The 16629-nt window shown below is 38.8% G+C and overlaps 2 protein-coding genes across 3 annotated transcripts in view; one reads left to right on the forward strand and one right to left on the reverse strand.

Annotated features, from left to right (window-relative positions):
* The window catches only part of il17a/f2 (interleukin 17a/f2), a 410073-nt gene that overhangs the window by 255325 nt on the left and 138119 nt on the right, over nucleotides 1–16629 (forward strand). The gene's annotated exons all lie outside the window — the stretch shown is intronic.
* The window catches only part of stxbp1b (syntaxin binding protein 1b), a 115035-nt gene that overhangs the window by 70255 nt on the left and 28151 nt on the right, over nucleotides 1–16629 (reverse strand). The gene's annotated exons all lie outside the window — the stretch shown is intronic.

The raw sequence follows: 16629 nt of genomic DNA on the forward strand, positions 1-16629 counted from the left end.
TTTTCTTATCTGGTTAAATAAAGGTTTTACAACAAAGAGGATGCAGGATAAAGTGACAGAAATTGAAATTTTTGTATTGTAATATACATCAGGAAGTGTTGTGTAAGAAAGTGTTAAAAATAAAACCATCAAAAGCCATCTGCTTTTGTATAAAGATAAGTTAGGTTAAATGAAAATATTATTATTATTATTATCTATCTTACGGTATATCAAAAATAATTTGAGCAAAATTTTATTGAAATATTGTCAGTGTGGCCCTCCAGCAGTGCTCGGGTTGCTCATGCGGCCCCCGGTAAAAATTAATTGCCCACCCCTGCCCTAGGCCGTATGTGGCCCACGATGCGAAATGAGTTTGACACTTAGAGGGAACGTTGTTGAGCAGTGAATCTCGTCTTCCCGGATCCCCTCGGACTCTCTGCTGCCTCTCTGGATCTCGACCTCACACCTGCCCTCCGACCACGACGCCTTGCTCTAGTCCTTGACCTTACGCCTGTCTCTGGACTTCTGAGCCTGCCTTTCCCTATCTGGACTCCCGCCTCGATTGCAACACACACCTTCAATACCCTCTGGTAACAACCCACATACTGTATACTTACCACACATAGTCACACTACATTCATTTGGATTACGTACACACTCCACATACATTCTCTTGTGTTAACAAACACGCTGTCAGCTAACGACGTCATTGCTCCTTGCCGTCTACTTCTCCCGCTGTACCAGTACAACACTTCCTTGTTTAGATAGCATTTTCATGCATTAATGACACAAAATGTCAGAATGTCATCCAGGATCGTTTTTACATGTTTTGCACAAGACTATGTAAAAGTATACATATATATGTACTCCGGCTTTCTCCCACCTCCAAAGACATGCACCTAAGGATAGGTTGACTGGCAACACTAATTTGGCCTTAGTGTGTGAATGTGAGTGCGAATGTTGTCTGTCTATCTTGGTTGGCCCTGTGATGAGGTGGCGACTTGTCCAGGGTTTGTACCCCGCCTTCCGCCCGAATGCAGCTGAAATGGGCTCCAGCACCCCCGCAACCCGAGAATATATATATATATATATATATATATATATATATATATATATATATATATATATATATATATATATATATATATATATATATATATATATATATATATATATTAGGGCTGTCAACTGATTACAATATTTTGTTCATAGTTAACTGTAAATCAAATGAGATCAAATGCAGATAGTTATCATTTTTCATCATTAATAAGTGACAGACAGATCATTTTCAAGTTTTTAAAACCATGACTGGACAATTTGTTTGCTTTAATGACATTTATATTAAGCATTATGCTTATTTAAACAGCTCAACAAAAAAAGGACATAAACACACTGTTAATGACAGTAAAAAAATATCAGTAGTGCGCTGACTGCTCGCTGTTGCTGTTGCGAAAAAGCTAAGTATCGTTCTATCTGTCTGCTTTTAATTGTTTTGCAGGTTTCTTTACTACTTCCCAAGCATACTTAGTAGTCCTATTTAACTTGCAAATCACCCGATCTCTGTCTCACCACCCCTCCCTCAGCTAGCTAGCTGCTAAGTTAACGAAGTTAGCCCGGAGAAGGCGGCGCCGGTCTGAAGGATTTTGCTCCCGCATACCGCGACCACTTCCCTGAAGACAGCAGGAACTTCACTCGGTGACAGAAAATACTGTGAGTATGGCTCCCTGCGCTTCGTGCACCGTTCTCATGGATAGGCTGGCTCTGCTAGAGGGCCGTGTCCGCCAGTTAGAGCAGAGTTATCTCGTAACTTTAGATGTTGCGGACACATCTGCTAGCGTTTCCTGCAGTGAGCTAACTAGCCCAGCTTATAGCAGCCCTAAGCGGCCTATAAGCAACGGTGAACCGGTGGAGATGCATAATTGATTTAGCCCTTTAGCTAGTCCTACACGCCAGTCTACCGGGCACCACACCTTAGTCATAGGAGACTCCATCACCCGAAACATAAAGCTTAGCAAACCAGCCACAATTAAGTGTATTCCAAGGGCCAGAGTACCTGACATTGAAGCTAATCTTAGGGAGCTAACTCGCAACAGGCCTAGTAAACACGTACGACAGGCTAATCGCACCACTAGTTATGCGAACATAGTTGTACACGTTGGCTCCAATGACACTAGGACAGTGGTTCTTAACCTGGGTTCGATCGAACCCTAGGGGTTCGGTGAGTCGGCCTCAGGGGTTCGGCGGAGCCTCCGCCACGGAGGTAAAGACACATCCGACTTATCGTGTAAATAAAAACTTCTCTCTATCAGCGTATTATGGATACCCCCAAACAATGTTCCCCCTAATTTTCCATCTGATTTGCAGGTTGTTTGATTGATCAATTTAAACTTTTACTAGCAGATTGCAAAGGAAGAGAATACATTATATGAAAAAGTACAGTTTACACAGTACAGTACATATTCCGGACAATTGACCACTAAATGGTAACACCCGAATACGTTTTTCAACTTGTTTAAGTCGGGGTCCACATTAATCAATTCATGGTAATGTGTGTAAGGTGTGTAATTTGTTGTGAGTTCATGCACTGTGTTGGTTTTGTTCTTTGAACAAGGTGATGTTCATGCACGGTTCATTTTGTGCACCAGTAAAAAAACATATGACTTTTTCTTGAATTTGAAAAAAAACTAAACATTTTATTTTTCAGTAAAGAAGTGAAAGCTGTGGTCTTACACAAATAATAAATGAAACTGGTGGGGTTCGGTACCGCCAACAAGGTTAAGAACCACTGCACTAGGATGAGACAGTCAGAGATTACAAAGAGAAACATAGCCAGGACTTGTAATCTCGCTAGAAAGATGTCCAGGCATCGAGTAATTGTCTCTGGCCCCGTGCCTGCGAGAGGCAATGATGAGAGATATAGCAGATTAGTCTCGCTTAACAAGTGGCTGGCTAGCTTCTGTAGACAACAGGGACTAACGTTTATTGATAATTGGCCCTCTTTCTGGGGCAAACCAGGCTTGCTGATGAGAGACAGCCTTCACCCTAACCAGGAAGGCGCCATCATCCTGACTAGCAACATAGATTTCTGTTTGAGTCACAATTGACTAACTACACTAGAGCAAGCCCGGTCACAGGCAATTACAGAGTCTGCCAGTCCGGGTGAGGAGTCAGTTAAGATAGAACTAGCCAGCGCCAGGCTGAAAAAATCCCTGCAGACATAGCAATTCTCTTAGAATATTACACAACTCATATAATGTTTTTTCTGCAGTGACTGTGTCAGAGGTGGACATGCATTCTACTGAGGTGGCAAATTATGATACGTTCAGTGTATCGCAGCACCAAGCAAACAATCTGAAAATTCCCGTCATATCAATTCCTAGATATGGTCAAAATTATTTAAACGCAACATTATTAATATTGCTACTACGGATAATTTCAACAAAAACTCCTCAAAGCAGCCCACTACCTATAATATGGGATTTTTAAACATAAGATCATTGTCTCCCAAAACGTTATTAGTTAATGAGGTCATTAGAGACAACAATCTTAATCCTATACGGACTTTATCAGTGAATTCTCAGAGTTCGTTGCTGATCTAGTGACGCAAGCCGACAATATAATCATAATGGGGGACTTTAATATCCAAATGAATACCCCATCGGACCCTCCGTGCGTGGCGCTCCAGACTATAATTGATAGCTGTGGTCTTACACAAATAATAAATGAACCCACGCATCGCAATGGTAATACGATAGATCTAGTGCTTGTCAGGGGTGTCACCACCTCCAAAGTTATGATACTCCCGTATACTAAAGTAATGTCCGATCATTACCTTATAAAATTCGAATTTCTGACTCATTGTCAACAAGCTAATAATAATTAATTTAGCAGCCGCAACATTTATGCTGCCACAACGATGACTCTTGCTGGCCTACTGCCTTCGGTAATGGCACCATTCCCAAATTATGTGGGCTCTATTGATAACCTCACTAACAACTTTAACGATGCCCTGTGTGAAACATTGATAATATAGCACCGCTAAAGCTAAAAAGGGCCCCTAAAAAGCGTACCCCATGGTTTACAGAAGAAACTAGAGCTCATAAATTATCATGTAGAAAGCTGGAATGCAAATGGCGCGCGACTAAACTTGAGGTTTTCCATCAAGCATGGAGTGATAGTTTAATAACTTATAAAAGCATGCTTACCTTAGCTAAAGCTAAATATTACTCAAATCTCATCCGCCTCAACAAAAACAATCCTAAATATTTGTTTAGTACAGTAGCATTGCTAACCCAACAAGGGACTCCTCCCAGTAGCTCCACCCACTTGGCAGATGACTTTATGAATTTCTTTAATAAGAAAATTGAACTCATTAGAAAGTAGATTAAAGACAACACATCCCAGCTACAACTGGGCTCTATTAAGACAGATACGACTGTATCAGTGGCGTGCAGTCACTAGAGGCAGGGGAGGCGGGACCTCACCTGCCATCATGGAAAGAAAAAAAAAAGAAAAAGAAAAAAAAATTAATTAAATTGTTATATGTATCTAGTGATTATACTAAAGTTATTTTCCATTTAACTTCACCAGTTTTAGATTATTTTTATTTTTATTTTCACATTTGCCGTTCAAATACTGAGAAGAGACGGTGCGGTGATCAGCAGCCAGTTGAGGCACTTGTGCCTCACCATGGATTGCGACTCGGCTAACTTCTGGCCTGCTGTGCAGTGACACTGTATTGCTATATGAACTATATTATACATTTCCATAGTTTAGTTAGCTGAGGTATATAATGTACAGTGTATTTTGTCAACAACTGTATGTGTGTAACGTATTTTTAGTGCTGAGCGATCATAAATCTGCTGCGGAGACACACTGTGTGAGGCTCGTATCATAAGTGATATAAGTTGACAGGCTGACACCTCAAATTAATCTCTGAACGGCGCAAGATACGAAATTGTTGGAAAAAACAAGTTAAAGTGCCGCAAGTCGCTAAAGAAGCAACTGCCGTTAAGACACAAGCAAGAGGCAGTGACGTCAGTGACTGCCGCGATGCGAAAAGGTAAAGGAAAGATTGAAATCCCGAAACCTTCGGGGTCAGCTGATACAGAACACAACTGGGAACAAGATTTGAGGTTGGACACAGGACATGATGGGAATCAAGAAGTGATCCTACAAAAACTTGAAGAAATGAAAGAAGAAATGAAAGAAGAAATGAAAGAAATGAAAAAAGAAATAAAAGAAATTAAAGAAGAAATGAAAGAAATGAAAAAAGAAATGAAAGAAATGAAAGAAGAAATGAAAGAATTGAAAGAATATCTGAGAAAAGTAACAACAGAACACAAACAAGATGTGAAAAGTCTGCAGGAAAATATAGAAAATCTGCAATCTCAGAACAACAGAAGAAATAATGAAGCCACTGAAATGGGCAAACGAATGAAGACCCTTCAAGAAGACAACAACATGTTGAGGAATATCACAGACGAAATGGATCAGGACAAACAAATGAATGATATCATCGTGACAGGGCACCGAATTAAACCAAGATCCTATGCGAAAGCTGTGAATAATGAAGGTGAACCTGATGAAATGGATATGATCTCAGCAGAACAGCAAGTGGTCAACTTTCTGCAATCAAAGGAAATTGAAATTGACATTAATACCATCGAAACATGCATCCCACTGAACGGAAGAAACAACAACGCCACTCCATTCGTGCTCGTGAAACAGAAAATCTAAAATGGCATTGCTGAGACAAGGAAAAAAGCTGAAGGGAACAAATGTGTACATGAATGAGCATCTCACAAAACGCAATGCTGGAATCGCCAAGAAAGCACGCGACTTGAGAAAGCAGGGAAAAATCCAGGGAACTTGGAGCACCAACTGTAAAATCTACATCAAGCTGAATGGAGGTCCAGAAGCAAGAGTAATTGTTGTCCATGACATCAAGGACCTGGACAATTTTTAAAGTTTACACAGCTACCACAACAACGATGATAATGGACTCTGACAGAAAACAAACACCCAAATTCAGCATCGACACTACTATGTTCCAAGGGACGACTAAACAAGAGGACCTACATTCAGGATTACATCCACCTACACTTATTGAGATTATTGAAACAACATCAAAGATTGTTGAACAAGAAAATATGGAACTAAAAAATTTCTGCAACAAAGATTACAAAAACCAGGATTTGGAAAATGATATAGATCCAGATACAATTTTTTTCTCCCACATCAGTAATAATTGTTTTTATTATACAGATGATCAATATAATAGCAACATTACATGCGATAACACATTGTCAATTATTCATTTTAATAGCAAAAGCTTGTATGCAAACTACAACAACATTAAGAACTTTTTGGAACACATCAACGAACCATTCAAAGTGATTGCTGTCACAAAAACATGGATTGATGATAAAAAAGGAATAGATTTTGATCTGGAAGGATATGAACTAAACTACATCAACAGAACCAACAAAAATGGAGGAGGAGTAGCTGTGTACGTGATGAAGAACCTGAACTACAAAGTGGTAAAAAACATGTCATTTGCTATAGATAATATCTTAGAATGTATAACCATTGAAATATGTCTGGAAAAAAGCAAAAACATTTTCATCAGTTGTATATATAGATCACCTAAATCAAGTATAGAAACATTTGAAGAATGGATCAAGGCTACTTACATGGATAATGGTCAAAGAATAATGTTCTTATGTGGTGACTTTAATATTGACTTATTGAACCCTAACAAGCAAAAGTCTATTGATGACTTCATTGATACAATGTACAGCATCAGTTTATATCCAAAAATCACAAAGCCAAGCAGAATCACAGCACATTGTGCCACGCTTATTGATAATATTTTTACCAATGAGTTTGACAATAACACTACAAGTGGTCTACTTATAACCGACGTTAGTGATCATCTGCCAGTTTTTACAATATATGATGGACACTACAAGAAGAACATGGAAGACAAAAGGACATTTCGAAGAATGTGCACAGAGAAGAGGATGACTGCTTTCAAAAGTGAGCTACAAAAGCAAGATTGGGACAATGTGTACAATGAAAAAGAGGTTGATGAAGCATATGAACATTTCTTAAACAAGTTCATAATACTTTATGACAAACATTGTCCATGGATACAACTCAGTAACAAGCAGAGAAAGAATAATCAACCATGGATGACAAAAGGATTAAAAAATGCTTGTAAGAAGAAGAATACACTATATAGAGAATTTATAGCACAAAGAACTATAGAGGCAGAAATTAAGTACAAAAAGTATAAAAACAAGTTAACAGATATACTACGATCATGTAGAAAAGAATATTACAGTGAATTATTGGACAGGAACAAAAATAATATGAGAGCAACATGGGGCATCCTCAATAGCATTATTATAAATGGCACAAAGAGGGACTACCCTCAATACTTTTTAGACGGAAATAAAAAAATGACAACATAAAGGAAGTAGTTGAAAGCTTCAATAATTATTTTGTAAATATTGGACCAAAATTGGAAGAAAGGATTCCAAACCCAGTTCCAATTGAGGAATATAATGATACCATAGAGCGAAATCCCAACTCCATGTTCCTCAGTCATTTGACACAGGAGGAAATAGTTACAATCGTGAAAAAATGTAAATCTAAGACTTCAACTGATTGTAATGGAATTGATATGGAAACGATAAAAAAGGTTATAGAAGAGATCTCAGGACCATTAATGTATATTAGTAATCTATCATTTCAAACAGGTACATTCCCAAACAAAATGAAAATAGCTAAAGTTGCACCAATTTATAAGACTGGAGATAAACATAAATTTACAAATTATAGATGTAAGTGTTGTTGAAACTTACACTTAATATTTTTGTTTTAAGCGTAAATATTTTTTGTTGAAAATTATTATAGTTGTGAATTCATTTTACATTTTTTGTAAATAAGACACATTTTGTACTATTAAAAGGGGCAATTTATTTCCTATGTTACACCGCTATTCTCGCGAGGTTTGGTTTACTATTAGAGACTGCGAGACCTGCATTCGCCCAGACACGAAAAAGACTCTGAGCAAGCCATCAGCAGCAGCAAGAACATTTCGCTAGCTGAACAAGGTATTTTGTTATATTGTGTCGAATTGTTCTGTATATTTATAAAGTACATTGGTTTAATTATTGTACGCATATTTGGAATGCACAAGACTGAAGTATTTGCTGCCCAAGAACCTCCGAAGTGGCAGGCGGCCAAGAGGTAGCTATTTTGTTTAGCACTTTATTTTCCTGTGACTGAACTATGTCTAAAGCATTGTATTTCATGTCTTGTCCTGTAGTTTTCACGGCATAAACCCAAGTAAAGAGCCCGTCTTTAAGAAGCCGTGCCAGTGTTGTCATTCCGGAGCCACAGTGAAAACTCAACCAGCCCAGCGCCGGTGAGACGCGTAAAGACGTCAGCAGTTGCAGTGGGTGACGGTACCGTGGTGCGACACCAGAGGGCGCCATTACCAAGCTCATCACACACAAGCAACTAAGCAGTGCATCTACAGCAGACCTGGGCATTGTGCGGCCCGCGGGCCACATCCGGCCCTTTGTACGTCCCTGTCCGGCCCGCGTGAGGCCAATTATAAATTACAAAATAAATTTTAAAAAGCATCTATTTCGAGTGTGCAATACAACGGTGCTGCTTTTGTTTTGAAAAGCGTTATTTGTATTACTTCCGTGTGGACGTATGCTCGTGCGCGCAGCGGCAATCTCAAATTACAAAATAAATTTAAAAAAACATCTTTGTCGTGCGTGCAATACAACTGTGCTGCTTTTATTTTGAAAAGTGTTATATGTGCGTATGTCCTGTGAGGGAAGGCGCACAGCGACAAGTGATGCCCGCTAAAAAGAGAAAAGTTGATGACGAATGGCGTGTTTTCAACAAGACAAGTAAAGGTAAAGCTGTGTGCTTATTTGTGGTACACACGTTGCTGTGTTTAAAGAATATAGTGTAACGACCTGCTGAAGTAGATGTTGTCTTCTTGAGTTGCGTAAATGAGGAGTGAGGAGACGTGCGTGTGGAAGGAACGAGATATGTTGAGCTGTGTTAGTATAGCTTGCTCAATAAAAGTTTAAAAAGAGCGTCAGACTTGATGTGCACTTCTTCTGGACGCTACAATTGGTGGCAGAAGTAAAACTTTGCGCATACTGCACTGTTTGTGTGCTACGTCATCGGGAGGTACGTGCCACGTGAGGAGCTCGCCGCAAAGAGAGAGAGAGAGAGAGCGTTTACAGGTGCAGCCACGCTGCTTGCCACGGGGGGAATTCCGCCCTCAATGAAGACTCCCAGGTTTGATGGCAAGGCGAACTGGGAGGCATTTCATCCCACTTGTGACATCAATTGTAGCGTCCAGAAGAAGTGCACACCAAGTCTGATGCACTTTTTAAACTTTTATTGAGCAAGCTATACTAACACAGCTCAACTTATCTCGTTCTTTCCAAAAGGAAAACCAATCCTCACTCCTCATTTCCGCAACAGCAACGCTTCCTCCTTCTGCGCCAATCACCTTACAGGCGTGCTACGTTCACGTTTTCTTATCTGGTTAAATAAAGGTTTTACAACAAAGAGGATGCAGGATAAAGTGACAGAAATTGAAATTTTTGTATTGTAATATACATCAGGAAGTGTTGTGTAAGAAAGTGTTAAAAATAAAACCATCAAAAGCCATCTGCTTTTGTATAAAGATAAGTTAGGTTAAATGAAAATATTATTATTATTATTATCTATCTTACGGTATATCAAAAATAATTTGAGCAAAATTTTATTGAAATATTGTCAGTGTGGCCCTCCAGCAGTGCTCGGGTTGCTCATGCGGCCCCCGGTAAAAATTAATTGCCCACCCCTGATCTACAGTATAAGGTTATAAGAATGAGTAAAGTGGAAATTAAGAAAGGACAGTGCTAAAGGAAAAACAAGTGGTTTAAGTCAAGTTTAAAAGGTCCACTATAAGTTTCTACAGCATATTTGTCAAAAGTTACTTAATTTTTACTGTACCTTATTATTACCTCAAAGTGATGCATTGTTGTTGAATTAAGAGTTTTGTGCATTTTGCTTAAGGTCAAAACAGCATTTTAAGTTTCTAAAAGGACATTTATAAGTTAAAATCCAACTAAGCGTATTTGAAGAAGTATTTTTGGAATTTAAACAGTGTTAACCAAACGCTAAATATGACTGACAAAGATAAAGAAGTGTTACCACTTAACGAAGTTGCAGAACATGATGAAGTGCAAGCTACAGAACAACAAACTGTTCGTAAAAGTGAAAGAGTCAGAACATTAACTGAAAAGGGTAAAGAGCTTCAAGAGGAGAAACTGAAGAGACTCCAACACAAATATGCAATTGTTTTTGAAAAATGGAGATATGAAGCAAGATTGAGCAGAATAATGCTGAGAAAGGAAGCTTCAGAAGGTGAATTAAAGGAGTTAATCAATAACATAAACATCACTTGTAAAGATGTGCAAGTCGTTTATGACCAGATACGTCAAATACAATCTCCTGAAGCAGACATTAGACGTAAAGTTGATGCATGCACGTCACTCTCCGGATTTATAGTCAACAGAGCTGAGAAATGGCTTGCAGGAGACATTGAGGATGACGAAGAATCGTGGCTAGATGTCGGATCATGCTTAGGATCTGAAAGTTCTAAATCAAGGTCAACATCACAAAGGTCCAAAAGTGGTTCAGGACAATCCTGCTCACAAATAATAAAAAGAATGGAAGCTGAAGCAGCTGCATCTCAAGAAATACTAGCAGTAATGGACAAGCAAGAAAAGGAAACAGCTGAACTACAAAAATTGGAACTTGAGAACTTTGCAAGGCAACAAGCAATGGAAGAGCAGCGTAGAAAGATCGACCGCTTGGAAGAAGTTAAGAAAATGAATGCTGCCAAAGCTCGCGTAAAGGTTTACGATGAAGTTGAAAGTACTGCTGAAAGTCGAAGTTTGTTACACAGTATTAAAGCAGCAAGTGAATCCCAAGCAATCCCTATCACACCAAGCACTCCCTTTCAAGCTATAAACACAACCCAAGTATTTCATGGTACAAGCCATGCGTTTGCTCCACACATTCAACAAACTCCTATCATACAAGCAAAGGCCACAAGTCAAACACTCAAAGCATAAAGTCCACCATTCATCCCTCAAGCCACTCAAGTTCAAACGGTTGTAACGCAACCACAGTCAAATTCTGATCTAGTTGGCATACTAGCAGAAGCAATAAGTGCAAATCGACTTCCAACTCCAGAACCTGCATTGTTCACTGGAGACCCACTAAAGTTCAAAGACTGGCAGTTGTCATTTGAAACATTAATTGAAAGAAAAAACATTCCCAAGAATGAGAAACTTTACTATCTCAGGAAGTATCTCGGTGGATCTGCAAAAAGAGCAGTAGAAGGATTCCTCCTAGTAGGAACAGATGAAGCATACGACTCAGCTTGGAAAGTGCTGGAAAAGCGTTTTGGAGATCTGTTCACCATAGGAAAATGCTTCAGAGACAAGCTTCATGGTTGGCCGAAAATAAGCTACAAAGATGGAAGTGAGTTAAGGGAATTTGCTGACTTTCTTGGAAGTTGTGAAGCTGCGATACCACACATAAAGGTACTAGAAGTTCTCAATGATTGTATGGAAATTCAGAGACTCTTGTTGAAACTTCCAGATTGGTTGACTACAAGATGGAACCGCACAGCCATGGAAATAAGACAAACAAATAATGGAGAGTATCCATCTTTCCGCACATTTGTAGAGTTTGTGACTATGGAAGCTGACTTAGCGTGCGATCCCATAGCCTCAATGCAAGCACTCAAAGGTTTGGACACAAGTAAACCCAAACATTCACGCAGTCAAGTCATTCAAGCAAAAACGCTTACTACAAACTCAAGTCACTCAACAAGCTCAGGTCACACAAATACTGTAACCTGTCTCTTCTGCAAAAGGAATGGCCACACGCTTGATAAATGTTTCAAGTTCACGGAAAAAATGGTTCAAGATCGTATCAAGTTTGCACAGACAGAAAAGCTGTGTTTCGGATGTTTAAAGACTGGACATTATTCAAAGAAGTGCGATAAAAGGAGCACATGTGAGAAATGTCAAAGGAGACATCCTACATGTCTGCATGACGACAAGTTCATGGAACGTAAACAGGCAACACCTGCAAACAGTGAGTATAACTTTCAAGACAAAGTAGACACTAAAGTCACAAAGGATGAAGACAAATCTACCGCAATCTCTAACAGGGTAACTCAAGACATATCAAGCACGTTGACATCCTCTATACTACCTGTCTGGGTCTCATCCACAAACCACCCAGAAAAAGAAGTTCTAGTGTATGCGCTTCTTGACTCACAAAGCGATACATCTTTCATCTTGGATGAAGTAGCTCAAGATCTCAACACAGATAAAAGCAAAGCCAGTCTACGGCTATCTACTATGTCCGCCAAGTCAACAGTTATACCATGTGAGAAGCTGGTAAACCTTCAAGTCAGAGGATATAAGTGGAAAAAGAAAATCATATTACCACCAGTCTTTACTAGAGAGTTTATCCCAGTTAACAGGTCACATATCCCGACGTCTGAAACCGCTTTGAAGACTACAAGAGGTTACATATTCTGAAGCCGCCAACCAGACGTGTGTGATTGGTATGAAAAAATAATTGACATGTTTTGACATACATCTCAGATAAGTGACTTTCCTCTCTACAGACTTTGTTTCTGCTGAGCTAGTATTCCATCTTACTAAAGCGGTCCGAGTAACAATCTACATTTTATGTTAGAAATACACTTAACTGTAATCCAAACATGGACGTGAAGCACCTCCTCACTCCAAGCAGCAATGCACACAATTGAAGGTAAAATTGTCTTGTCATGTCCGGAGAACGACTTGTCATGGCTTTGGATCGGAGATTTCCATCAGTCCCCCTTTTTTTCTGTAGTTCTGCTAGCTATTTTTGAACCCGTGGCTCAACAGTAACGGGATGCCATTACACTATTCCCCAAGCTACGAAAAAGGCTGAGAGTCAAAAACGTTAATCACGTGTTTAAAAAATGATCGTATATATCTAGTATATAAGACTCCTTTTTGACCCTCGGCACGTTCCGTAACATGAGGAAATGTAATGGCGTCCAGTTACTGTGGAGCCACAAGCGGGTAAATAGCGAGCTGAAATGCACAACAAAAGTGGGCAATTATAGAGGGCTCAGGTCGTTATAAGGACAAGACAAAATGGCGTGCTTTGCCGCTTGTAGAGAGGAGGAGCTTCACATCCATGGTTACATTACAGTTGAATGCATTAATATAAAATGTAAATTGTTACTCAAACTGCTTTATTAAGATGGAATAAAAGCTCAGCAGAAAAAAAAGATGGTAGAGAGGGAGTCTAAAGGCAATTTATTCGGAAACCTTCGTCATTATATGTCAAGTCTTTTCTCATACCTATCACACACGTCTGGTGTCACAATAAAAAAACTACGCTTCACATCCGGTCTAACCAACGAAAAATCATCTTACAATATGATCATGCTTTGTCAAAGATGTTTTGTAATGTTATGTGATATTTCTACCTAAATGTTTTTTTGGAAGATTGAAATAAAGTGTATTGTAATAGCGAGGTCAATATGAAGGAGGTTGACTGTCTTTGAACAAGTCAGCCTTTCATTTATGTTCATAAATGGCAGTGTCAAACAAAATAGGCAGAAGTGCGACACACACACGGCGGCTCCTCGAACACGTCTCCTTTTTCGTTCCCACTGAGTCAGGTCTAATACTGCAGGCATGCCTGCCACTGCATCCCACATTGGGTAAATACAGTTCACTAAACAATATTTCCATCGCTACAGTATTTACTTTTATAACACTTCACCCATGCCCCCAGTGCCGCTAACACTGGTGAATGAATGATGAATCATAGGTGGTGGTCGGAGGGGCCGTAGGCGCGAACTGGCAGCCACACTTCCGTCAGTGTGGCTACAAAAGTAGCTTACCACCACCAGGTGTGAATGAATGATGGGTTCTCACTACTCTGTGAAGCGCTTTGAGTGTCTAGAAAAGAGCTATATAAATATAATCCATTATTATTACTATTATTATTTTAAAGACAACTCGGCAAGCCTACACAGACCTCTTGACATAAGGGAAAGTTAGAAAACTAAAGTTGTTTGGACATGTATCAAGATCAAAAGGGCTCGCCAAGACATTACGGAAGGGCACAGTACTGTACATGAAGGAAGAAAGAGAGGCAGGCAGAGGAAGAGGTGGGAAAACAATACATTAGAATGGACTGGGCTTACTCTGAGTCAAGCATTGGGAATGGCAGAAAAAAGAGAAAAATGGAGGAGAATGGTGACAAAAATCTTCACCGGCGCCTCAAAGGTCTTTCAGACTACGGGATAGAACAGGGTTGTTGCGCAATTCCGCCTTGTGTGCCTGGTAAAACCGTCTTTTTTCTGCAAAATTCTGGCGCCTGAGCTGCCAGTTTTGTTTTGTTTTACCGTAAAATTTACGGTTGTTTTAAAAAGAAAAAAGATATGTATTTCACTGCATTCTAGTCCGTCACTCTAACGTTCCTCATCCACGAATCTTTCATCCTCGCTCAAATTAATGGGGTAATCGTCGCTTTCTCGGTCCGAATAGCTCTAGGTGCGTTGAAAACAATAGGAAAATATGAGGAAGTGAACAACTGACAACGTCACGCTACTTCCGGTAGGAGCAAGGCTTTTTTTTATCAGAGACCAAAAGTTGCGAACTTTATCGTAGTTGTTCTATACTAAATCCTTTCAGCAAAAATATGGCAATATCGCAAAATGATCAAGTATGACACATAGAATGGATCTGCTATCCCCGTTTAAATAAAAAAATTTAATTTCAGTAGGCCTTTAACATAAAACTATTTTGAAATGGGTGATAATATAATATTTAATGCATTATTAGATAGTACTAAAGTTTAATAGATATGCAACTGCATGCAGCACATGTATTTTTCTATTTCAAAATGATAAATAGAAAACTACTTTGTTGAGCCATATAAAATGATTTGACAGGCCAGATCTGGCCCCTGGGCCTTGAGTTTGACACGTTTGATCTAATAGCTTGAATAGGTAAATTTTGGAGTTTGAGTTTATTTCGAACATGCATGCATACAACATGATACATCGCAATTTCCAGTTTCTCTATTCATCATGTTTGAAAAGGAGTAGGAAGAAGCAGAGCTTATTTAATCCTACCCCTTTTCCTTTACATAGCAGTTGCTAACACTGTTGTTCACTTCCTGTTTTCAATGTATTCACAATATACTCCATAAGTAATAACATTAAAAATAAATAAATTAGTGAAGTAAGTTATATTTCATATGGTGAGATAAATAAGATTATCTAGAAAATGAATGGATGGATGAAATAAATTTAGAATGATTGTTATGGTTCTCTTCTTTATACTTTGTAAACACTTTAAATTTGAATAGTTTCTTGAATTGGATCATATTAGTACATTGTTTGATTTATCATATTAGTACATTGTTTGATTTATTTGCTTAATATTTAATTCCACATACTGTTATACTAAGGGTCTTAAGTGTTGTATGTGCGTACACATGTTTTAAATTATATTTTTTTCTAAGATTATATTTTTTCCTCTTTTATTGAAAAGAATTGTTGTATATTCCTGGGTAGCAGATTATAGTTTGCTTTGTGAATAATTTTAGCTGTTTGCAAATTCACTATGTTGTGGAATTTCAGTATTTTCAATTCAATGAATAAAGGGTTTGAATGTTCTCAATATCGAACATTTTTTATTCTAACTGATCTGATATGTACAGTTGTGCTCATAAGTTTACATACCCTAGGAGAATTTATGATTTCTTGGCCATTCTTCAGAGAATATGAATGATAACACAAAAACCTTTCTTCCACTCATGCTTAATGGTTGTGTGAAGCTATTTATTGGCAAACAACTGTGTTTACTCTTTTTAAATCAAAATGACAAAAGAAAGTACCCAAATAACCCTGATCAAAAGTTTACATACCCCAGTGACTTTGATCTGATAACATGCACAAAAGTTAACACAAACAAGTTTGAATGGCTAATCAAGGTTCCAATCCTCACCTGTGACCGGTTTGTTGGTAATTAATGTGTGTGTATAAAAGGTAAGTGAGTTTCTGGGCTTCTGACAGACCATTGCATCTTTCATCCAGTGCTGCACAGATGTTTCTGGATTCTGAGTCATGGGGAAGGCAAAAGAATTGTCAAAGGATCAGCGAGAAAAGGTAATTGAACTGCATAAAACAGGAAAGGGGTATAAAAAGATATCCAAGGAATTGAGAAGGCCAATCAGCAGTGTTGAAACGCTGATTAAGAAGTGGAAAATGAGGGATTCAGGTAGACCAGCAAATATTTCAGACAACTGCCAGGAAAATTGTTCGAGATGCAAAGAAAAATCCACAAGTAACTTCAGCTGAAATACAGGACTCTCTGAAAAATTGTGGTGTGGCTGTTTCAAGATGCACAATAAGGAGGCACTTGAAGAAAAATGGGCTGCATGGTCGAGTCGCCAGAAGAAAGCCATTTCTGCGCAAATGTCACAAAGTATCCCGCTTAAATTACGCCAAACAGCACAGAG

This window comes from Entelurus aequoreus, linkage group LG17 (genome assembly GCF_033978785.1).
Source record: "Entelurus aequoreus isolate RoL-2023_Sb linkage group LG17, RoL_Eaeq_v1.1, whole genome shotgun sequence".
NCBI lineage: Eukaryota > Metazoa > Chordata > Actinopteri > Syngnathiformes > Syngnathidae > Entelurus > Entelurus aequoreus.